Source organism: Podarcis pityusensis (assembly GCF_964106645.2).
Source record: "Podarcis pityusensis genome assembly, chromosome: 1".
In the NCBI taxonomy this organism is placed as follows: Eukaryota; Metazoa; Chordata; class Lepidosauria; order Squamata; family Lacertidae; genus Podarcis; species Podarcis pityusensis.
Window position 1 is genome coordinate 86,561,259 of NC_138028.1, and position 23,634 is coordinate 86,584,892.

The following is a 23,634-nucleotide window of genomic DNA, read 5'->3' on the forward strand; positions in this document are numbered from 1 at the left end:
GTGCTGCAAAGCAGCTCCCGCAGCTGGTTTGAATCAGCCCTTGCCTATCCAAGTTCGGCCTAGAAGTTTTTGGGCCTGACTGGGCAGCAAAGCCACTGTGTCTGTAGTTGCCATGGAAACTAGGGCAGAGGAGGGGCAGCAGTGTGTGTCAAAAGCTACCGCCTCTGCCTGCTCCTGCTGATCAGCTTGGAGGAGATCAATGGGCTGGGTGGGGCCTCACCCTCTAATCCACCCTCTCATGTGGGTGCCTGCAGCTGCCTGCGGTCGGCCCCATCCCCTGCTCTTGGGTGCTGGGGCTTTCCAGCTGCAGCTTAATTACAGCCCAAGGGATGGAGAGTATGCAGAGGCAAGGTGGGGTGTTTGGTGGGGGTGGTCCACCGTGGCTGGGTTTGGGGCTTCTTGGCTCTCGTGGCCCAGAGATCCTTACAGTTTTGCCTGCCTGGAAGAAAGTGGGATGCCACCCAGGCCCATCCATGCAGCCTAAGAGGTGCCAAGATATTGGCGCTCACTGAACAAGAGCCAAAGAGCCAGCTTGGGAAGAATCAAGGCAAAACTCCTAGGCCTGACTAGAGGTTTGTATGAACTCTGCAGATGATGAAGAACACCTCCCAGAATCGTGCAAGGGGGATCATTGGCAGGCAAGTTAACAAGGAAAGCGTTCTCTGAGGGCCAGACTGTTGTTGGTGTCCGTCTTTGGAGAAAATAGAGGAGTGCGCCTTTGGGAGTGAAGTCAGTCTGCTGGAAGCCTGCTGTGGCTGTACAGACCAAGACAGGGGAAACAAATACCTCACAGCTCCTGGTTGGGAAGAAAGGCAGCATAGACATCAAATGAATAATAGCAGTAACAATAATAATGGCATGTGGAAGTCTGCAGGCCACCTGGGACATACTCCTGCATGGCACAGATGGATGAAGCAGGTAAGACCAGTTGAACCAATGAGACCTACACAAAAGTAAATGTATATGCATCTTTATCTTGAAAGGCCCACTAAACTGGGCTATGCATATCTTTATTATTTATATATTTATTGAATTTTTATACCACCCTTCGTCCAAAGATCTCAGGGCAGTTCACGGCATAAAAATACACCATAAAAACCACAAAGTACATAATAATAGCAAAAACAAAGCAAACCAATAACCCCTTCCCCAAAACATATTTAAAAGGTTAATCTAACAGGGTCTAGAGACAGATGATTCCATCTCTGATGGCATTATTTTCATAGGCTTTGCATAAGAGTATAGTAAGCTGCTTTTTACCAGAGTTTTTGGTGTACGTATCCAGCTCAGTCTTGTCTATACTGATGGGCAACAGCACTACAGGATATCAGATAAGAGTCTTGCCCACCTTTACCAGAAAATGTCAGGGAATAAACCTGGGACCTTCCCAGGCCCAGACCAAAACATTCTGCTGCCTGAGGTGGAGCAGCAAGTTGCACACCTCCTCCCAAATCAAAGTGCATAGTACCCAAGCCTGATCATACATCTTTTTCACATCTGAGACAACAAATTCTACAAATGACTGCCTGGGAGTAAAAATGAAACAAAAATACTTTGGGTGTATGGGGTAAACCAGCAATCTGCTGCCCTTTCGTGACACCTAACATCAGTAAGCTAGTGGTCTGCTATCAGGACATTTACATGTGGATCCAAAATCGCAGGTGCAGTGTACGGCTGCAATGTCAGGTCAATTATTACTTAATAAGACAAATCAGCTTTAAACATTTACCTACAGACTTTCAAAATGTAGTTGAATAGCAGATCTGAATTCTTTTTAAATGACATAAAAACAAAGACTTAAAACAAAAATCGAGGTGGCAAGCTTCATCTTGAAAAAGACAAATTCCAAATTCTGTATGAGAGAGAAGGCTTATCAACACTTCCTCTTGTCCCGCTGCTTTCCCCCAAGGAATACTGCTCTTTAGCGCTCACTTGGAGCAAACGGCAATTTGGATGAAAGGCAGTATAGAAATTTAATAAACAACAACAACAACAATATTCCAATGTACAGGATGAGATAACTTTTCCACCTGCACAGAACAACTTTCCTCCTCTCCTCAAGGGAGAAAGTGTGGTGCTTTGCATTGCATGCTGGGTTTGGATTCAAAACTCACCTGAGCTGCAGACTTAGTGGATGGGGGTTGCAAGGGGGGGGGGGGAGTTGGATGAGGCTTCAATTACCCTTTTGTAAAGCGGGCCTAGTAATTGCCTCCTTCTCCTTGTATGATAGGGATAATAATATAGTACTTCAAAGTGTGTGCAAATGCCAAGTACATGATTAATAGGAATAATAAAGTGCAAACAGGGCAGTTTGCTCTGAGCATGTGAGTGTTTGTGCTGCCCCCCAAACAACAGGCTCTTCCAGGTAGCCTTGGACCAAGCCTTGCATTGGGCTTGGAAGAGCCCAGCCCATTTCAGTTCCCCTGTACTGCAGGGCTGGCAGAAAACAGGTTGGAACTGGCCAGGGAGGAATCCTCTTTGATGGTGAATGTCCTGCTGCTCTGAGCTTCTGAGAGCTCAGCCCAATTCTGTGCTGGGTGAGGGGATGGGGGGCCCAGTGGGCGAGGCTCTGAAAATACACAGAAAGCTGGAAAAGATGGACCCTGTGACTTCCTTCTCTTTGAAGCATCCAGCATCTCGGATGCTTCTTGCCTTTTCCAGGATATTCCTCTTCTGCTTTGCTCCTGCCCAACTGAAATACTATTTGTAATTCCTCATTCTGAAACCTGGCTGGAGGTCAATGCAAGTTGAGATGTCTTGAGGATGTTATGAGCCATAGGCTGGCAGAGGCAACCTTGATTCCTAGCAAGTTCTATTTTTACTTGTGCATTGCCAGTATAACATAGTGGATGAGAGTGTAGGCCTTGAGCTGGACAATCGATGGTTCAACTATTGTCTCAGCCAGAGACTCACTAGGTCACCTTAAGCAAGCCATTCTTTTCTTGGCCCTCATCTACTGAATGGAACACTAATACTGGGCTGCCTTTCAGGGTTGTTGACCTTTCAGAATTGTTGACTAGGCCCCTCCAACTCTATGATTCTCACTGCTTAAGCCAGGTGTGGGGAACCTGTGACCCACCAGATGTTGAGCACCATTGGCCATAGTGGCTGGGGCTGATGGGAGATGGAGGACCACACGTTCTCCACCCCGACGTAACTGAAAACTACTGCAGCAAGACCATGCTGCACTGTAGCAACCTGAAAGCTACTTCCACTGTTGGAGACAGTATGCTTCTGATTGCCAATTACTGGAACCCACAGGAGGGAAGAGTGCTGTTGTGCTCGAATCCTGCTTGGGTGCTTCCAGCAGGCATCTGACTGGCACTGTAAGAAAAAGATGCTGGACTAAGTGGGCCACTGCCTTATCCTGCTGGATCTTCTTATGTTCTTAGCTTGGGGTTTATGGCCCCAATCAGAATTTTTCTTTTTCTTTTTAAAGGACCAGCTCAATTCATTGGGTGATAAGAATATTGACTTTTTTTATTCAATTACTAAAACGTGAGAGCATTTCCATACTGGTGGTTAGTGCCATTCAGTGCTGATTTGAGGTGCCTATAAAGCATATCCGACCTGCCCTGCTTGTGTTTTATGTATGTATTTATTTGTATTTATAGCCAGCCAGTCCCAGGGCAGGTTAACAACAACTGTATATCAGGAGATGTAAAACATCTGACCTGCATCTGAAAGGCGTTGTCTGTGGTATGGGCACATTCTTAATGCATTGAACATTTTACTGGGTTGAATATTTCTCCATGGCAAATTAGGTGTTTAACCTTTTAAAAAAAGGGGGGGGGGAGGGAATAAAGCAATTTATTGTTGGTACAATAAAAATCCACCCCCTAACATTATTTACTGTTGTTGTTATCATCAGCATCTTCATCCGTATCATTATTAATTAATTAACTAACCCCCTTTTACATTCATCTCAAGGTGATTTATATGTCCACCCTGAGGAACACCAGATTGCTCCAGAAACAAATAAGTGCTGTATTGAGTAGATTTGGTGTGCTGAAGTTGTCAGTGGTCTCTCTGTGCGAGTCTCTGCCAAGGCATGATTTGGATGCATGATTTGGGTTGACTATGGCAGGACAGATAAACCCAATTAGAAACCCAGTTACTGAGAAGGAATCAGGACTTGAAAAACTGGTTTTCTGATGCAGAGAAGAGTAACAGAGCTCAGAGACTCAACAGACCTTGGATGCTGTCTGAACATATTATCTGACCCTGATTCTGTGTCTTGAATTGCACCTTGAATTGCATCAGAGGACATAGAAAAGGGTAACCTAAATGCCACCACCACCACCCCACAAAAACCCCTCAACTTCCATCTGCATATCAAGTTGCTGTTAAAAGCACAAAATTGGAACAGGTTTTTTCCGTCCTTGCTTTGGTCAACTGGTAACATTATGAGCAACAGCTGGAAAGCTCACCATTGTTATTCACTGGGGTGAGTGTCCCCTTGTGGTCCCTTCCAACTCTAGAAGTTCTATGATTCTATAATTTGTTTGCAGTAAGGTTAGACAATGTTGCATCAAGCAAATGTTATCCCACACTTCCAGTGTGTTTCCCCATCGCTTTCCTTACTGCAAAAAGTCCAGTCTTTGTGGGAGGTGGGTTTGTTGCACAAGACCTCCAGAACGGACCACTGGGCCTCCATTTACTGGCAGCGCAACTCTCCAGGGGTCCAGACAGGAGTCTCTTCCAGCCCCATGTGGAGATGACAGGGACTGAACCTGAGCCCACTGAGCTGCAGTCATTGGGTGGTGTAGGCAGGATTGAGAAGAAGTGTACCATGGTTACCCTATTCTGTAGCTCGCTCGTAGCAGAACCCATGCCAGTAGAGGTTGGTGTGGCTCGACCACTGATCTGCCCCAGGTTGGTTGGCTCTTACCTTGCTTTGGGAGCTGAGGTGAGCTGCGGTTTGATGATCCAGCACATTCCCAGCTGCCGCTTGGGCGAGGCCAGATGCCCAAGAACGATGCCATGTCTAGCCAGGCTGCAAACAACCAAACTCCGGCAGGCCATAACTCTGTAATTACTGCAACATAGACAGTGGGGCTGGGGTGGGGGGGAGAGAACAATTCAAACCTGCGTATATAAACACTGCTGTGCTATCTTCTCCCTGGCATCACCCTCGGGCTCAAAGAAAGCTCTAATTTTAGGGCTTAAGAGTGGGGGTGGTTGTTATTGAAAGGGCTGTGGCCAAACAGAGCTTTCATCTCGGCTGGCTGAGGAAGAGCACATGGGGTTTCAGGATGGGTGACTGGCTGCTGGGAGCCCTTCCCTCAGATGCAAGGACAGCTCCAGATCTGGGGGTGACGAAGCCTTGTCCTTTGAAGCCTGCATTTCCCTGGCACTCGACCCCGTACCATCCTATCATTGCACTGCTGATCAGACATTTCCATTGGGTGGGGGTGGGGGTGGGGGTGGGGTTGCACAAGAGAATCTGACCCAACTGCTAACTCTGGAAAAGGACCTCAGAGGTCTCAGCAACAGAAAATCATGGCTTCCTCCAACTCCCCCAAATGGTTGTTAGATTAGCTTCCCTGGCAGGATTCTGACCCCTAACAGATGCTCATTGGTGTCCTGCGAAAAGCTTCTGTAGGAGATGGTTCCAAAGCTTCCTGGGCTAAGGAGATGAGTTTGCTGGAGGACCCCTTCTTGCCTCAGCTTCAACTAATTCCTTCTTCTCCCTGTTTTTGGTTGACCTTTGGAAATATTTAATCTCCCTTTTCTTTTGCACAGCTTCATAGAATCATAGAGTTGTAGAGTGGAAAGGTACCCCAAGGGCCTTGAAGCAAACCACCTGCAATGCAGGAATCACAGCTTGAAACCTGGTATTTTGTGGTTTCCTTGAAACTTTATGTCCATCACATCTTGTTTTCTCTGTTGATCTTTTCTAAAAATGTTGGGTGTGAGGCAGATACTTGGGTTTGGGGTTGTTGTTTTTTTGTATCGCTGTATGAAATGTCGATCAACAAGGCAGATACTGGATGCACGGAGGGAAGAGAAACAGGCTTAGATGTGGCAACTGGATCTAAACAAATCTGCTCTAATATTTGTGGGTTCTTGATGTCTGCTTGCTAATCCCCCTGAAATTCTTTACAAATTGGGAACCCTGTGGGTGTGGGTGTGGTTGTTAATAATTGTGAGCCATATCCGTGGACTGTTGTAACATAGTCTTCCCTGATTTCCAATGCTTTGTGTAACATCTGCTAGGGACCTTTCTCAAAAGCAAGGCATAAGAGCATAAGAAGGACCAACCAGATACCTCTGGAAAGTCCTCAGTCTGGACCTGAGCACAGCAGCACACTCCCCACTTGTGCTTTCCAGCAACTAGTGTTTCAGATTCATACTGACTATGATACTGGATACACAGCCATCATGACTAATAGCCATCGAGTGCCATATCCTCCATGAATATTTCTAATTCCCTTTTAAGATGCTGACTGTTATTGTGTCTTGATAAAGTGAATTCCATAGGTTTATGTGCTGAATCTCTCACCATCCAGCTTCATCGGATGGCTTCAGGTTCAAGTATTATGAGAGAGGGTGAAAAATGTCTCTGTCCACTTTGCCTACATTGTGCATAATTTCATAACCTCAACCAAGAGCAGGAAACTGTTTTCAGCCCAAATGCCACATTCTATCATGGTCAGCCTTCTGGGGGGCCACCTACCTGGGGTTGGTTGGGCCAGAGGCAGAAAAAAAATAATGGACGACACAACATATGTGACTCTTGCCTTTATACATTCAATCACCAGGGTACATTCAATCCATGCCAAATCCAGAGGTTTATACGCACACATTTTTCCATTCAAGCAAGCAAGAGGCGTTATTGCAGTTGAAGGACGTATTCCAGCCAGGCAAAAGAGGAGGAGGTGGAGCAGGGCCAGGAAGTGGCATGGGAAGGCTCTCAAGGGCCAGTTAGAAAGGTCTGGAGGGCCACTTTGGCTCCTGGACCTGGGCTTCCTGTTCCCTGATCCTTCCTCATTTGCCTGCCTATTTCCTAAATTTAAAAGCCCCAAATGTTGTAGGATTTCCTCGTGGAGGAGTCACTTCAGTCCCTGATCATTTTGGTTGTTCCTTTCTGGTGGATCTTGACCAAAATTCATATCTTAGATACATTTATATAGCACCTTTTCCTCCAAGGATCTCAAAAGGGTGTACATGATATTACCCCCCCCCCATTTATTCCTCACCACAACCCTGTGAGGTAGACAGTGACTGGCCCAAGGTCACCCAGTGTGGTTCATGGCTAAGTAGGGATTTGAACTCTGATCTCCCGGGTCCTAGTCTAACACTCTAACCACTACACCACACTGACTCCCCACTGTGCTAGTTTCTGAGTTCTCTGTAGCTCTTCATCAGGCTAGATGGTAAAACTGAGCAACAGGAGCGCAGGCAGAAGAAATAAAGAACAAATAATGGCTGGTGTTGAAGCCAGGAAAGTCTGCCTCTGATCACAGTCTTAAGTTGAATGCAGGAGGAGGCAGCAAGCATTCAAGTGAACCTCTGCAAATGAATGGAACAGCAGCCCCAAGTGTACTTAAATGGAAGCTGGTCCCACTGAAAATAATGGTGCTTACTTCCAAGTAGGTAAGCAGAGTTAGGATCATGCCATTGGAAGCAGGAGACTTTTCAGCACAGTATCCACATGGATGGGAGACTAGCAATGGTGCCATTATATCAAAAAGTCTTCAGCAAAACTCAATAGCCTGGTGTTTTCACAAATGAAGGGATGAGGTCATAGAAGGCCAACTCTCCATTTCGAAAAGTGGGGAGAAGTTCTTCCCTTATCTCAATATTGCGCTTCCCCCCAGCCCCCTGCGCTGGTCAAACTTTTCTCCCAGGTGCTGTTTTGCACCCTCCATCAGGCCTGTGGCATCTTGTATGTTTTTTCTTGTGTGCATAGCAATTATTCTTTTCTTTTTTTGACTCAGCTAGTAATTAAACTAAATATTTTATTTTTTTTAACAGTATGGGCATTCAAGTGTAATGAATTGGCCCTAGCAACCACTAGAGGGAGACATTGGGCAAAGATCTGGACTACAGGCAAGATGCATAGCTTTATTTTGTGTTTTCCAGGCATGCCAAGCAGCAAGCTTTAGGGACATAGGTCAACCGCTTTCTTCATCTCGCTTAGTATTGACTGCTGCTCTGGCTAGCAGTGATTCTACAGGGTTTCAGAAGTTTCACATCACTATCTACCTCATTCTTTTTAATCTGAGGACCTTCTGCATGACCTCTGCCACTAAACTATGGTTCTTTCCCAAGTTCCTCCATACACTCCAAATATTCATAAAAGAGAAGATAACAGGTACACTTAGTAATAGGAGAAAGCACATATTTTCATTAAATATGTTGCCAAAGAATATGGGTCCTAAAGGATTAGTCAGGTTCTGTTCTAAAAGAAAAGTACTGTGTTCAGAGTTCTCAGTCTGTGCACTAATACTCTCCAGAGCTAAAAAGTACCTACAGAAGTTGCATCAGGATATACCTAGACTGCAAGCCTATTGTTATAGGATTGGGATTGAGCTGGATGCCCCCTCAGGGTTCCTGCCAGCCTAGCAATATTATAGCTACAAGATCTGAGTCTGCAGAAGGGGTATGTGTGTGTGTGTGTGTGTGTGTGAGAGAGAGAGAGAGAGAGAGAGAGGAAACAAAAAGACTGGGACTGAAGCTGGAAAGTGCACACAGAGGCCTGACATGTTCTCTGTGCAAAATCCAAAGCCATGCTGTTGGAACCTGTCCCCTTAGAAACCTAATGGGGGAGCAGAATCTGTTGATGTGTTAATGCCATGGACCCTTCCATCTTATGCTCAGTCTGTATATATGTGTAACTAAATCACACAGGCGCCACAAGTCTCCAGGGACCATCATTTCATTCCAGTCTCCAGAGGCCATTCAAACCCAAGGGGTGTGCTGCTGCTGCTGCTGAGACCCTTGAAACCTCTCACTTTGTAGGTTTTGTACCACTTTAACAACCATGGCTCCCTCCCCCCAATAATTTTGGGGATGCAATTTGATACAGTGCTGATAATTTTCTCTCCCTGAACTCTGCCCCGTAGCTCCCCAGACCTGCACTTCTAAAGGTTCTCTGGCAAAAGCCGGGTGAATGACTATTAGATCAGTCTGAGGCTGTTGTGTAAATATGTCCTAACATTCTGCCCAAATCAAAGTCTTATAGTGCTTTTAGAAGACGCCCAGGTCTGGGCAAACCTCAGGAGCCAAGGAATTCTAAAACTGGGGAGAAACCACCAAGAATGTCACTCTGTGTGACCTTGTTTGCCTAATATGTTACACAAATGCTGTGCTTAACTGCTTTAAGATAGGAGTGGGCAACCATTTTTCTGCTAAAGGTCTCATTCTCTTAGAGATAGCCGCCTGAGGCCACATGCATGATGAGAGCTGATATTTCTGAGGGATCTGATCAACACTGTTTCACACCAATCATCCATTCAGCCCACGCACAAAAGGGATGCCATTTTGAGATCTTTCAGAAGTGTGGGCTGTGGATCAAAGAGCTCTGTTCTCTGCCCAAGCGCGGAGGGGATTTCCTTTAAAAGAATAGATCTGGCCAGATCTGTGCTTTCAAAGTGCTTAGCTCTGCCTGCCTGGGTGGAGATACAGTGGTGCCCCGCAAGACGAATGCCTCGGAAGACGAAAAACTCGCTAGACGAAAGAGTTTTCCGTTTTTTGAGTCATTCCGCAAGACGAATTTCCCTATGGGCTTGCTTCGCAAGACGAAACATCTTGCGAGTTCTTGCGAGTTTGTTTCCTTTTTCTTAAAGCCGCTAAGCCGCTAAGCCGTTAATAGCTGCTAAGCCGCTAATAGCCGCTAAGCCGCTAATAGCCGTGCTTCGCAAGACGAAAAAAACCGCAAGACGAAGAGACTCGCGGAACGGATTAATTTCGTCTTGCGAGGCACCACTGTATCTTTTAGTATGTATGTATGTATGTATGTATGTAATGCAATGTATGTATTTTCTTACATTTATATCCCACCTTTCTTCCACGATGAAACCTAAGGCTGTGTACCTGTTGGTTCTCAGGTGGTCACCCATCCAAGCACTGACCACACCACACTCAAACCCTGCTTAGATTCAGCAAGATGGCATCCAGATTGATATTTTGAAAGCACTTCCGGGTTAGTGCCTCCGGCAATGGCGGATTTCCTCTGACCAGGAGGAATCCGCTTCGTGAGAACTAGGGTCTGGACCGCCGAGGCGAGGCGGAGACCCATTAAAAACCACAGGCGGGAGAAGCCTGTGGACGTGGGATTCGGCGGGCACCTTTTGTGCCTCCTCTGCTCGCAGGGAAACCCGGTTTCGGGGATCCGGAGCGACATGGGGTGAATGGCGCGGTGCTTTGAATCGACTGCTTTTTTCACGGAGTGAAGCCGCATTGCTGTTGCCGGAGAGCGCTGACTTTTTCCTGTGGACAATTGGATTTTAAACAACTGCCCGTGAGTAGAACGGAAAATTGGATTAAGAAACTTATTAATTTGGCACCGAAGCGGGAAGGTCTAAACAGGAAGTCCGCCTTCCGCTTTTGTAAATAGATTGAAGCAAAGACATTGCAAGCTAGAGCCTGGAAAGTCGTTTGTAAAGGACTAAATTTCCATCAGTTAAAATCACTAAACCCCCCTTGGAAGCAGGAGAAGAGGGGGGAATCTTTTTAGACTGTTTAAACCTGCAGAAGAGAGAGTAAAAAAAGATAAATTTCCACCGTCTTGATCCTGGGAGCGGGGTGTCAGAGACAGACACTTTGGGGTAGTTCATTGACTGTGGACAAAACGCTTTTGACAGATAGTTAAAAAAGAGAAACATATTGATTCCAATGTTCCCTTTTGCACTTAAAAGGAACAAAATATCTGGAAAACGAGAGGAACTTTGTTGCTAGATCTGCTTTTAAAAAGATGGATACAAATAGAAATTGTTTCCTCTAGAGGGAGCTTGTGAAACTGTTGCTGGAGTCGATCTGGGGAATTCTACAGCTGTAGAGATAAAAGATGGTGGGAACTAGACACTGACATTGAACAAGAATGTGCCCAGAAGAAGCTTTAGTGCTTGCTTTTTGCAAGACAAGTGCTTTACTGGAACAGCTACATGAGAAGATGGATTTGATGACTGCTGCAGTTGGAAATTTTGGACAAACAGTGAATACTTATATAGAAACCACTCAGGAATCAATCCAGGAATGTGTTTTGACAGAGCAAGTGGTGAAGAAGATAAAGGAGGAGGTAGTTGCTGAATCTCAAGTACCAGAAATGGAGAGAGCTGCGGCCTTGCAGGAACATAAGTTGCTGTCTTTGACGACTGAACCTGGAGAAAGTCAGATTTGGAGAGATGGAGTACTGTTTGGTCTGGAGATGGGAAGCTGGATAGACCCCCCTATGCAGGGATGTTTTGACTTTTCGGATCTGGCTTTGGGCCAGGGGGAGTTCGGAGTTGTGGGGGCCCTTAATCTTGGAGGGACTTTGAAACATGCCTTTAAATATCTTTTGGATTTCAGTGTCGACTATGGAAAATGGGCTGACTTGTCGAGAAGGGATAAAGATATTGTCAAGTTGGAGTCTCCCCAAGAGAAAGGAAGGAAATTAAGAATAAGATCAGCAGAAGATAAAGTAAAGTGCAGGTATAAACATGAAGACCTGCAGAAGGGACGTGGAAAAGACTTAAGAGCCTCGGATAGAAGGTCACCAGGTTGATGGACTAGATGGATGGAACAGAAAGGACTGACAAAACCCGAGACCAGGAAGAAGAGACGACGGATGAAGATTGGAAGAAAGTTTTAAAAATTCATTTAGAAAACCATTGTAAAATTAATGAGTATTAGAAAAATGTTGAATGAAACTATTTGGCTTTAGTAGAAATGTTAAAAAGAATTATGTATAAATATGTTTTGTTAAAAAGAATTAGGTATAAATAAGATTTAAGTTTTAAGCTTTAGGGCTTTTTATGGTAAGATAAGGTTAAAATAGATTAAGGTAATTTAATGACAGAATATTGTGAAAGATGGAAAGGATTTGCTGAGATAATTAATAACTAGAATACAAAAAAGGGAGGTGTGAGGAGGTCGATGAAGCAAGTTAATGAAAGATAAGGATTTGGGAATATTGGATTTGCTTTTAAATTTTTTGGTTTATCTTTGGTTTTTTTTTGATTCTGATGTATTGTGTGTTTTGTTTTGTTTTTTGACTTTTGTTTTTATTGACTTATATTGTTTAATCTCTTTTTTTGTATACCTTTCTTCCTTTTCTTTTTTCTTGTTTTTTCCTTTCTCTTTCTGTAATTTTAAATTTTCAATAAATATCATTTTTTTTAAAAAAATGATATTTTGAAAGCACGCACCTTACTCTCAGCTTTGCAGCCCAATGGCCACATTATGTATTTCACACTTTTTAAATAAGAAAAGAGGGGGGCACTTAAACTGGGTACTTTTATACTGAAGGGGGAAAGCAGCCATGTGACCCCAGTCTGGAATCTGCTTCCAGTGTGACTCGTGACCACATTTTTGCTCTGATGACTATTTACCTTGTTTGCAACCACCAATGTGCATTTGATTGTAGCAAGAAATGAGTACAGAGTCACAATCTAGATCAGGAACATGTTCTGAATAGGGACTACATGGCTTCTTCACCTCCACCACTACCACCACCTCCTCCTTCTCTTTCTCCTCCTCTAAATAAGTGACCAGCTTAAGCTTGCTTTTTGAAATAACCAAACTTGTAATTTGGCTGTAAAAATATTTTAGAATTTCGTCAGCTATGCCTAGAAGACAACAGGAGGTCAGACAGTGCAGATGCTGAAAGAATGGTGTAATGTGCCTCTAGCAATCAGGCCCTCCTCAAAGGTGGGCTGCTGGATCCTATCTCAGCAAGTGTTTCTCAGCAGTCCCCCTGGGCATCCCCACACAGAGTGTATTGCAGTTGACTAGCTTCAAGGTTATGAACTGCATTATGATGGTCTCCAGAGACCAAATTTGAAAGCAAAGACTGTAGCCTTCTCTTAAAGCATTTCCATCAGTCCAAAGGGTGGAGAACCAGTAGCCCTCTGGAAGTTGTAGAGATACAACTTCCACCATCTCTCACTATTGGCTGTGCCGCTTGGCTGAGGATTGGAGGGGAGCTGGGACGATTTCCCCATTCCTGTATCAGACCAATTCCTGTAACTCTGAAATGGATCGTGACAATTTTTCAAAAGTTCTCCTCTGGCAAATAGATTTGAGTCTGGATTCCATTTGTGTGTATGGGGATGAGTGTTGTGGGGTAGAGAGAGGGCGGGTAGAGTGAGCAGAAAGAAACAGCCTTGGCCTGTAGATTCCCTTGTAATCAAAAGCAGGTGACCCTGCCAAGGGAGAAATGCCCTTTTTTCTCCTGCCATTTTGTGGCTGCCTAAGTACAGGCTTCATCACTTGCGCAGCCCGGCTTGAGTTGGGTGCCTTTGCCAGCACCGCTTGTGCCTTGCACAGCTGGTTTAAACAGCAGCAGCTGTGTGAAGCGGTGACATGTGGCACCCTCCCCACCACGACCCCAAACCACACTCCCACACATTGGGGAGAGAAGGAGAGAGAGGCAGGCACAGAACGAGGAGGGGTGTACAGGAGCATTTCCCCAGCAGACCAAGGCAGCTCTCCCTGGGGGAGGGAGGGATCCACAAACAGTACAAAACAAAAAAAACCCTGATGAGGTAAAAAGGGGGGGAATAAAGGGGTTGTTGGATGCGTCTTCTTGATCTAACCGATGTGGCCTCATTGTCCCCAGATCCTCTCCCACAAGTTTGGAAGGATTTCAATGTTTGCGAGCCTTGCTGTGTGACTGGGTCACACTTTGTTTGCTGATTTCCATCCTGTCCAAGTTGCCTCTTAGTCTGTGCATTCACGGAGATTATACTACCTCTGACCATTTATTGAGCATTCGTCTTGATCTGTTTGTGAGGGGAGGTTATAAGACAACGAGAATCGTCCTGGTTTGCCCGTTGAGTGTTTCTACATTTCCTTTTTTCTTTCCATGTTGACAAGCTCTCTGTCCATCATTCATTCATGCCACACTTTCTTAACCACAAAAGGCCTGTTTCTTTTAAAAAGTAGATTTGTTGCACTAAGGTGGCAAAGCTAAATTCCCTGCTACATTGACAGTCCCCACAAAACATTGACAGTCTGGAGGCACTGAAAGGTAGGTCTGTTACCTATCGCTTACAGAAAAAAGGGCACACCCTCCCCTTGCTTCTGGGATCTTGGGGTACATAGAGGAAAAGGTAGGAAACAGAGAAGTTGGGGCAGGAGAGCTCTAGGGAAAGCTTTTTAAAGAAAGATATAGGCAGAGTATGAATTTAAGAGGAGCCAGGAAATCTTGACATGATTGTAGGAGTGGGCAAATTCTCCCAGAACACAGGAGGATTCCCTGAGGCATTGGGTGGTGATGGAACCAGAAGACCCCTTATCTTGTCCCTTGCCTTTAAAAGAACAACAAAACAGTCTTCCTCAGTGGCGGGCAATGGCTAATTACATATACTGCTGGTGAGAAATTGGTCTTTAGTTGTACAACGCTGGTGGTGCTGTTTACTCTTGTTGGCAGTCTGTACATGATCCAGGCACTGACTCTAGAAGTGGTTGTCTGTATATGATGCATCGGGGTGGGGGACCTTTCTTAGCTTGAGGGCCACATTCCCTGGTGGGCAACTGTCTGGGGGCCACATGGTGGGTTGACACGGCCAGAGGCAAAAATGAGCAGAGCAGTGGTTCTTACCTTTGTACGGGAGACGACATTCTGGCCAGGCAAAAGTCGGAGGTTTCTATACATCTCTCCCCCAGGCCACCACATGCATCTCTCTATTATTGTTGTTGTTGTTGTTGTTATGTTGCTTACTACAAAAACTTCTCTCAGTGACTTACTTTTAAAAAATAAAGCATAGAATACCAAATTAAAATACACAAAAATATTTAAAACACATTACTAATAATATAAAAAGGGCACATCCCACAGCACCCAACTATCACCTATCCATTCTCTATTCAGGCAATCAGATGCATTGTCACAGTTCAAGGATAGCTTCCAGCCAGGCAAAAGCACTTTAGAAGGGAGCAGAGTAGCAGCCGTGAGGGATGTGTGATCACTGAATGGCCCTTGGCTAGCTGACCAGCTAGCTATGGAGTTGCCTATATACCCAAAGTAGTGGGTAAAAGCTTCCTTCCTGTCCACATCTAACATGGATGTAACTAAGATGGGGAAGTGGGGTAGAAAATCCAAAAGGCAGTTAGAAAGTCTGTGCAGCAGAACTCTAAAAAGACCAGTCCCAGGCTTCCATGCGCACATCTGGCCAACAGGTGCTGGGAGCAAGCTGGAGTGTGAGTGCCCTCTGGTGGACTGAGCATGTAAGTACAGAAACATATACACTGACTGAAGGGACCACATTTTGGGCTTTGATAAAACACAATACCAGTGCAGATGGGATGCTGCTCCATGGGAAGATGGGAATTACCTCCCTGCATACAGAGAGCAAGCATGTCAGGAGGCCTAGATGTCATGAAAGTTTTCTATGTGTAGGGTTTGGGGGCTTTATGAGGCAGAGGGATGGAGCATCCCAACATGCAAGCCCTCCAACATCTGAGCTTGAAATGGTATTAGCCATGTTGGATTATACCAGGGGCCTCCTGTTTCTCAGAGTGGCCACCCTGATGCCCATAGGAATCTCACAAGCAGGACCAGGATACAATAGCTCTTTACCTACTTGTGTTTCCCAGAAATGCTGCCTCTGATCACGTAGGCAGTTATACAGCCGTCACTGCTAGCAGCCACCCATAGCCTTATCTCCCATGAATTTGTACACTCCCATGTTCAAGCCATCTAGGTTGGTGGATATCGCCACATTCTTGTAGCACAGTCCAGGGAAGCTGTACAGCTAACAGTAGTTCTGCTAAATGCAAAAACTGAGCAACGGACTCCAGCCTTCCCTGGCTCTCAGCAGGAAACTTGTATAATTACACTGCTCACCTCCCAATTCGTTTCCACTTGTCCTCAGGACAATGTCACCACAAGCCCCTTTGAGATGGCAGCCATAAAAGCAGAGTTCCATCCCTGCTGTTGAAACAATGCTCATTTCTATTATTTAAAGTCCGCCTCATCCACAAATCCAAGGCAGTTTCCAAGAACAGAATAGATCCAGTCTTTTAGGAAGATGTCATTTAAAAAACTGAAGTTAAAAAAATAAAATAAAAAAGATATTCCAGCAGGATTTGGGGTTCCTGCTGAGTCTGCCTATGTGAACGTGGATATTTTGAGCTTGTAAATGAGAAATTTGCATTCTGATTGTTATCCTGTGTCCAGCCTAGGATGGTTCTGGGACACTTAGAACTGGGTCATGCCAATTACTTACATTTGCCTCAAGGAATGTTAAATTGACTGGTTTTAGTTGCCTTTCCTTACATTGTACAATATGAGTCAACACAAAAAACACACCCAGTGTAAAGGTAGCATCCTAAATTTCTGGAGTTCATCCTCTCTCATTTTGGAGAGATGAGGTGGTGGTGGTTTGTGGGTAACAGAGAAAGTGGGTTTTCCCCAGCCACTTTGATCTAATGGCTAAAACTATTTCTTTCTTACCTGATTTGGCCACAAACCTGAAGCCTGAGATACAGGGATGGAAAAAGACACAGGGATCAGCTAGTCCAACCTCTGTATTTGTATGTAACAGTGATATAATGAGAGCAGTGTGGCACCATATATCCACAGCATAGCTTACAAATATGTGTCACATTTGCTGACCAAAGGGCTGTCAAGGATAAGCTAGAGACCCTAAAAGTCAAGAAGGAAATTTCTTCCAGCTATGATGAACTACTGACATTGTTTTGCTGGGGCCTGGACTTGCTATTGCTCTGGAACCTTACAACATGCCTCCGTTTTGCTTGTGGCTCACAGTGAGGAATCTGTTGAGGCAGATAGTCCTATTTTCAGGCACAGAGGAGGGACTTCTTTGGTTCCAACCCCACAATTCCATGAGCGGAAGGATTATTTGTGGAGCAGGCTGGGAGATCAGGAGCTAGAATAAGACCAGAAAGGTCATGCCCGATAGTGGCATTGTTTTGGACGGAAGTCATTGTCCATATTAACTTGGTAATGGGGAAACCCCTAATATCCTCAGATGCTCCCACCATACTGAGTTATATTCCAACACTATGGGCCTTGACAGAGGGGTTACGTAATTGGATTTTGTGTGCCCTGTTGGTGGCCAAAAGCTGGAAGGAGTGTACGTCTCCCCTGATTGCTCTGTGGTTGGGAGACCGAGCCACTCTTGCACCATATGAAAAAGCTATCTTCAGCTAGCATCACTAAGAGAATAAACATCAGACATCTGGGATGTGTACTTGTATGCATGAAGTACATGCCCAGCAGGCTCTGTTGTGACCTATCCCAACTCAACCAAACCCCCTTTCCCTTTTTACTTTTGTTCTGATTGTATTTATTTAACTGTATGGCACTGCACTACAAATTGCTATTATCTGGTGCTGGTGTTCCACATTGGCAAAAATGTGGGACACAATAAAATAATGTTATTGGATACTTGGCATGGGGACGGTCTAATCACAAAATGCAGTGGGAAGAGGTACATTAATTAAACCAAATTTCTAGAGGGGCACAGAGGCTTCTCTCTCTGTGTTTTTTCAAACAGAGCAGGAGTGGCCCACAGGCCTCTATCTGACCCTTGGAACTCTCTCCAAGCCAAGCCCTCATCTGCCCAGACCACACCCCTTACCAGCTCTGCTTTGCACCCCAAGTATTTTTACCTGTCTGGAATGCGTCCTTGAACTCTGATAATGCCTCTTGCTTGCCTAGATGGCAGATACAGAGGTGTGTGTGTGTGGATACTAACCTACCATACACAGCATTCTCCTGATCCACCCAACTTGTGTCAACAAAAGAAAGATGACCTGACTTGTTTTTGAGAAACCCATGCTGGTTCTTAGTAATCACAGCATCCTTTTCTATGTGCCCACAGACTGGATTCTTAAATATCTGCTCTACAACCTTTCCTGGTATCAATGTCAAGCTGACTGGTCTGTAGTTGCCTAGGTCTTCCTGACTCCCCACCCCACCCCGCTTTGAAGATGGCAACAATGTTTGCCCACCTCCAGTCAGTCTGCAGAGGCCTCACCTGTTCTCCAATCATTCTTATATATTATAGACAGAGGCTCTGACATTATGATAATAGCTCAAACGTTCAGGTATCTTATTTTTTATACAGTATTATGAACCCTACTATTCAGAGTTCATGACCTACACCAATCTGGTACTCACTGCTGATTACAGTATAGCAGATCAGAAACAAGGAAGAGCCTGGCGTGGGCAAAATCCATAGTGCATGCTCAGACTGCAGCACACGCATGGCGGTATCCCTTCAAAACTGCCATGCAGGCATAAACCCTACTTAGGTGCTTACATTTTGGTGTATTTGTGACCTTCCATGCACTTGTGTGCATGGGTCAAGCTGTATGTGTGCATGCATGTATGCACTCAAGATGTGCAGCTTGGTATGACAATCCCTAGTTTTCGTACAAACACACCTCTGCAGAGGCACCTCCCTGGCCTCTTTTGGAAACAGGATACCAGGCTAACTGGGTTGTGGAGTGACCCAGCCAGGAGAGTCCTGTGTCCTTCTGCGTGCTGGCAGGCTAGGTGTTTGTATATCCGTAGGGCTCATGCACCTGCATCCATCTCTTTGTGTTTTGCTATGTGCATTTACATGTCTGGGTTTTTGTTTTGTTTTGTTTTCGGCGTGTCACTCATGTCTCCAGGCCCAGCTCACTCCGCAGGAATCTCTAGCCGCCGGGCCCTGTTCTAGATGAATACACTTGAAAGCATTTTTTCTCTCTTAGCTACTAAATTTCCCTTTGAGAAGAAAGGAGTTGGCTCACTTCATCTTCATTAGTGTCGGGGAGCATTGGGGGGGATTGCTTTTGCTGCGGTGCCACCCCTTCCAGCCTCTCACTTAGTCCCTTCCTCCTGCCCTGAGTCACTGGCCCTTTGGATATGGGCTTCCAGCCAGGAGGAGGCTGCTTCCTTCTCTGCACTGACCAGCCTCTCATTTTAATCCAAAAAGGTACCATAGAGGATATGATAGGATATCCAGGTTCATGGCTTTCAGTTCACCCTTTCATACTAATTGTAATTATTATTATTAGTAGTAGTAATAGTAGTAGTAGTAGTAGCAGTAGTACACCACCCATCAGCCGAAGATCTCAGGGCTATTCACAAAAGAAAAATACAAAATGAGAATACAAAACACATAATAAAAACAAAAAACTAAAACTCCATTCCACAAACACATTTAAAAAGCCAGAGAATGTTAATCAGCCGAATGCCTGGTTGAAATGTTTCCACCTGGTGCCTAAAGATAGATAATGAAGGCACCAAGCTGTTTTGATACTTTGCTGTAGAACTTCCAAAAGTTTCTTTGTTGGTAACTTTGGAAGTGTTACCATTGGCTTTGTTACACCTCAATACTTATAGTTTGTCATACATTTTGTGGATGCAGATGCCATGGTTCATGAGATAGGTGCTCTAGGAAGATTGTCAGTTGCTGTTTAGGAAAACGGTTTCCGCACACTGACTTATGCCAACCTGTTTTGTCTACCTATATATTTCCCCCCATTCCAAATTGTGCTGTGTCATACAAGTGGAAATTGACATAAGTGATGACTTTTCTTCTGATTACTTCAGGAACTGTATAAATATGGGTATTCGTCAACACAGAATTCTCAATTGAGATTGAAACATTAAAATCTTCTCCAGCCCCCCAAAGCAAGATGACACAAAAAGGAAGTCTCTGTCAAATCTCCAGTGCTCCCCAGAAGTCTTGGAGAACAGGATACATCACGTGCTGATGCAGTGAATTCTGGGAGTTTGTTTCCTAATTAAATTAGGGGAAAATAAATCACTAGTCCTTTGAAAGACAAAATATTAAGAGAATCAATCAGCCCAGTTAGTCCCTTCTGTTTGTCTACAAAGGAATCCTTGGAACTCTTTAATGAGTAGGAGGCAGTGTTTATGATGTATATGAGTAGCACAGGGAATGTGATGCACTGATTTATAGATGGTGTGTGCATTTCAGGGCCAAAATAAGTGCAGTGTGAGGATACAGGTGCCTGCATTGCATTTGCATTTCCCCCCACTGTGAAACTAAATGTGAAGCAGATATGGGAGGGGCAGTTTAGATCTGGGAAAGGGCAGAAGCATTAAACTCCCCAGCACTGCTGCTCCAAACAAAATCAGAGCCCACCCCATAAAATTAGAGCCCCTTCCCCCATTTACTTTATGCGACAGCTTTAAAGTTCAAAAGAAAAAACTTAAAGAGATAGGAGTATTTCCCTGTAGTTCCCTCCCCCCTCACAGAGCTACAATTCCATGCACCCTTAACAAACTACAGTCCCCAGGATTCTTGGGTGTGTGTGTGTCATGTGCTTTAAATGTGCATTGAATGTGTTTCACATGTACAGTGTGGATCTGCCCTTGACTTTCAAGTGACCACTTTAGGCTTTGACACCGAACAGCATTTGATTACACTTCACACACAGCCATGTACTTGCCACTTTCTTAGGTCTTTGAGCACCAGAATTGTTGCCGCAATGAGCTCATTGGCATTCTAGGGGGCACACTTTTTTATGCCAGTGGCTGCTATGCTCTTCACACATGTGAAACTCTGTAGAAGCTGCTTCTGCAGGGGCTCCTACACCTACTCTCCGCGCCCCCCTGCAGCTGTGGTGTGTGTGTTCCAGCTCAGATCTCAGACATGTCTGTGGTTCACCAAAATTCCAGCCACAAAGGAGAGACCATGAAGGAAAGAGCATCATCCGGCTAAACAGATGTTAGTGTTAGAAGTGAGGGAGGACAGGAGGGGCCCTAACTGATCTCCCATTTATTCAGAGCTCCTCTCATGCAACCTTCACTAACCCTGGTGCCCTCTTGTTTTGAACCACAACTTCCATTAGCCCCAGCCACCAACTATTGGGAGTTGTAGTCCAAAACATCTGGAAGGCACCAAGTTTTGCAAGGGCTGCTGCCATGTTTAAGGGTAGCATTTCAAACTCTAATGCAAAACAAAACATTGACCTGATTGGGTTTCTGGTAGATTTAATCCAAATGCGCTTTTGATAAGCTGAGAAGAGCTAGCTGAAACAGGGGCCTTCCTAAGATGTACAGGATCGAGAAGAGGATGGTGGTGTACTTTCTAACCCTGTCCCACCTACCAGAAGAAGTCCTGTTAGGCACTATTGTTTCTTTGGGTAACACCTAGTAACTAGCTGGCTGTTACCGGTCTACTTTTGTTAAGCTTGGGTGAGGGAATTAATAACAGGGCCTCTCTCCTCTTCTGACTTTTTAATGTTTGCTTTTAATCGATGATCTTGCCCAGCTACCGTTTTATCAACCAGTTTGAATTCATGCCACTGCTGCTTGCAGTGGGGCTGTGATGATGGTATCTAATTAGCTAATACCAGAGCAAATGCCTTTAGTTATGAAAAGAGAGATCATCTTCATCACAGATTCCATCAATTGGTCGATAAATGTGCTCGAATCCATCTTGCTCCATATTGTCATATGCATTTGATGTTGCTATGTTGGTTCTGGTTTGGGAAGCTCCTTCCCCACCAAGGCCTCTGCTCCTATCCCCTGTTTTTGTCCCCGCAGTTCTCGTCTAGATTTAAGCCAGCCTCATCCAAAATCTTCTGGACCATGGACATTATGAGATGTCCTTTATCTTTCAGGCTGTCCGAATGGCAGGGGTCTGCTTTTCTGTCACATGACCTGTGTGAGAATTTTGGGCCACAGCTCCCCTCCGCCCTATCATAGTCACGGGGAATGTAGCCATATGAGGAGGTGTTGCATTCACGAGGTCTACAGTCTTTGTTCTTTTCCAGCAGGTGCTGCTGTATCTGCTGCAATGCTGTTACCAGAAGCTCTCTGGCATACATATCCAGGGATTGCTTGTCCGGCACCTTGGTTCCTGCTGGAAAATGTTTCCTTGGGCATGGGCCACCTGCTCTTTCCTTTCCATAGTCACAAGACTCCCTTTTCATGGATGAAAACTGCATGCCCTGGCTGCAATGGCCCCGGGCCCCCCTGCTTTATAGGTTGCAAAGGTGAAGTTTTGAGCTCTGTACTGCTTATCATCTCCCAAGATGAGTTTAAACAAGCGCTTCACCATGACTTCCAAAACCTCTGCTGTCTTCTGGGTTCCAGCCTTGTAAAGGTTCCTCTTCAGTCCACAAACAAAATCAGAGTCTGTCATGAGCGCCCCTGTGATGTTGTGCAGGTTTTTCATGGAGGAGTCTATTAAGTCTGATACGATTTCCTTGGTGTGCTTCATAAGTACCTCTTTCAAAACGGCACATGCTGGCGGAGGGTGCCTACCTTTCTGGACTCTCATGGTCTTCAGGAAAGACAGCATCATGTCTGAAGCAACCTGATTTGCATACACCATCATCCCTTTGCTTATGGAAGTCATGTCGTCTGCTTTCCTTTCTTTGTCCATATACATGGCTTCATGTTGCTTGAAGTCATTGTGGTTTGCCATGTCACCTGAAAATGGGTCGTCCCTCTTGATTTCTGGAGGCGTCTTGCATCGTTCCATATTCTCAGCTATATTCACCTTGTTCCTGTTGCTGTGGGGGCTAATGATATGGCGGGTGCATTTCCCTGAGCTTTCCCATTTCTCCTTGATCTCCTTGCGTGTCATTTCAACAACTAAGTTGCAGAGCTTATTGGCGTAATAGGCAATGTCATCTGAGTTCCCTCCCTCACTACCGGCGCTGGAAGAAGTGTTGTTGTTGTTCCTGGATGCTAAGTCAAGTACCTTAGTCTTGCGAGGCTTTCTTAAGGATGACAGCGCATGCTGGAATCCAACTGCATATTTCTGGAGGTCATTGTTGAGCCAGCTGACAACATTGTCATCATCAATGGAGCCTTGCTTGAAAAGGCAAACTGCTCCTTCAGTATTAAAGCAGCTGTTTTGCTCATTGTCCTTGATTATGATGACCTCCCTCTCTTCCATATTCGCCAAGTCCAGCTCATTGTCAGGGTCAGAGATGTTCTTGGATCGACCAGTAGCTCCATCTCTCTCCTTTGAGTTCAGGTTGGCAACGTCGACAAAGCAAATCACTTTACGTTCCTGGTCTTTATGTGTATCAGGGCTGTAGAGGTTTATCTTGCACACACCAGCCTGGCTGCTGAGCCAGTCTACTTCCTGTGCCATCTTTGTTGGTTACAAGTAGAAATGGATCAAGAGCTGTGCAGTGTTCTTCTTCCAGCTGAGCAGCTTGGATGACCCGGCCAGACTTGGGATGTTGCCTCCTCTTAATCTTCCATGCTCTTCCTACCTCCAGGTGGTCTTCTCACTTATGTGGACACATAACAGCAGTGGTGACTTCACAAAGCATCAATGTTTTCCCACCAACCAGCAAAGAGTTGCCAAATGCTTTAGCAAGAGTGTGTCTTTCCACCACTACTGTAACCAGGGCTGTAGAGAGTCTTTCTTTTCAGATGAGCTGCTTTGGTGACCCTGCTAGACTCAAGATGTTACCTCTCTTATCTTTCCATGCTCTTCTGCCAGCAAGGGACATTTTCACTTGTGTGGACAT

At 45.1% G+C, this 23,634-nt stretch overlaps 1 protein-coding gene and 1 pseudogene across 3 annotated transcripts in view; one reads left to right on the forward strand and one right to left on the reverse strand.

Annotated features, from left to right (window-relative positions):
• The first annotated feature begins 689 nt into the window (after positions 1-689).
• CDK5R2 (cyclin dependent kinase 5 regulatory subunit 2) overlaps positions 690-23,634 on the forward strand; it is a 43,821-nt gene continuing 20,876 nt past the window's right edge. For both annotated transcript variants that reach the window (XM_080976630.1, XM_080976631.1), the window contains exon 1: positions 690-918. The gene's annotated coding sequence lies outside the window, so the exon portion shown is untranslated. The remainder of the gene's footprint in view (positions 919-23,634) is intronic.
• On the reverse strand, positions 21,367-23,599 carry LOC308460318 (A-kinase anchor protein 4 pseudogene; annotated as a pseudogene). Its single transcript has one exon. The product of its transcript is annotated as an A-kinase anchor protein 4 pseudogene (transcript).